This window comes from Schistocerca cancellata, chromosome 2 (genome assembly GCF_023864275.1).
Source record: "Schistocerca cancellata isolate TAMUIC-IGC-003103 chromosome 2, iqSchCanc2.1, whole genome shotgun sequence".
In the NCBI taxonomy this organism is placed as follows: Eukaryota; Metazoa; Arthropoda; class Insecta; order Orthoptera; family Acrididae; genus Schistocerca; species Schistocerca cancellata.
In genome coordinates this window covers 343,965,351-343,967,315 of record NC_064627.1, presented here as the reverse complement: position 1 = coordinate 343,967,315, position 1,965 = coordinate 343,965,351, and positions in this window count along the sequence as shown.

Sequence of the window (1,965 nt, the reverse complement as noted above, 5' to 3'; positions counted from 1 at the left end):
CTGGAACACGTGAGGCAATACTGACCTTACGACTTATCTTAGAAAAAGATTAAGGAAAGGCAAACCTACGTTTCTAGCATTTGTAGACTCAGAGAAAGCTTTTGACAATGTAGATTGAAATACTCTCTTTCAAATTCTGAAGGTGGCAGGGGTAAAATACAGGGAGTGAAAAGCTATTTACAGTTTGTACAGAAACCAGACGTCACTTACAAGAGTCGAGGGGCATGAAAGGGAAGCAGCGGTTGGGAAGGGAGTGAGACAGGGTTGTAGCCTATCCCCGATGTTATTCAATCTGTGTATTGAGCAAGCAGTAAAGGAAACAAAAGAAAAATTCGGAGCAGGTATTAAAATCCATGGAGAAGAAATAAAAACTTTGAGGTTCGCCGATGACATTGTAATTCTATCAGAGACAGCAAAGGATTTGGAAAAGCAGTTGAACGGAATGGGCAGTGTCTTGAAAGGAGGATATAAGATGAATATCATCAAAACCAAAACGAGGATAATGGAATGTAGTCGATTTAAGTCGGGTGATGCTGAGGGGATTAGATTAGGAAATGAGGAACTTAAAGTAGTAACGGAGTTTTGCTATTTGGGGAGCAAAATAACCGATGATGGTCGAAGTAGAGAGGATATAAAATGTAGACTGGCAATGTTAAGAAAGCGTATCTGAAGAAGAGAAATTTGTTAACATCGAGTATAGTTTTAAGTGTCAGGAAGACGTTTCTGAAAGTATTTGTATGGAGTGTAGCCATGTATGGAAGTCAAACATGGACGATAAATAGTTTGGAAAAAGAAGAGAGTAGAAATGTGGCGCTACAGAAGAATGCTGAAGATTAGATAGGTAGATCACATAACTAATGATGAAGCTTTGAATAGAATTGGGGAGAAGAGGAGTTTGTGGCCCAACTTGACAAAAAGAAGGGACTGGTTAGTAAGACATGTTCTGAGGCATCAAGGGATCACAAATTTAGCATTGGAGGGCAGCGTGGAGGGTAAAAATCGTGAAGGGAGACCAAGAAATGAATACACTAAGCAGATTCAGAAGGATGTAGGTTGCAGTAGGTACTGGGAGATGAAGAAGCTTGCACAGGATAGGGTAGCATGGAGAGCTGCATCAAACCAGTCTCAGGACTGAAGACCACAACAACAACTACTATAATTTCACTCATCAAGTTATTTAATAGAAATGGCAACAGATCTTTAACCTTTTGGAGCAAAGGAAGTATTCACTTACTACAACTGTGACCTTTCTGACAGGAAAATCACAAATCCAGTGTTACAACTGCACTATATTGTAAAGGCTCCCAATGTGATTAGAAGCCACTTCTGAGGAACGGTGTCAAAAATCTTTTGGAAATTTAGAAATATGGAATCAATTTAAGATCCGCTATCGAAAGCATTCATTTCTTCTTGTGTTTCTTCTTGTGAATAAGGATCCAGTTCTGCTTCACAAGTACATCTCAATCCGTCCTATGTGTCAATACATTGTTTTCTTTGAGGTCATTCAGTATGTTTGAACAGAGTTTGAACAGAGTCCTACTGAAAATCAACGTAAATGATATCGGTCTGTAATGTAACGAGTTACTTCTGTTTCCTTTATTGTGTGTTTGTGTGGCTTGTGCAACTTTCCAGTTCTTAGGTACGGATCTTTCATCTGAGAGCGGTTGAATGTGATTACTAATGATGGAGCTATAATGTCAATATTCTCTGGAAGGGACGTAATAGGTATGTAGTCTCGACCAAAAGACTTGCTTTATTAAGTGATTCGAGTTTCTTCACTATACCGTGGACACCTGTATAACTGCTACAGCGTCAATCAATTGTTGGAAAAAAAATGTAATACAAATATACTCCATTTGACGATGTTCTCAGTTTACTCTGCTAGACTTACTAGGTACCGGCGGAACGCACTATCGTTCCCTACTCCTAATTATCAAATACCGACGAAAAGTTGTACAAATATCA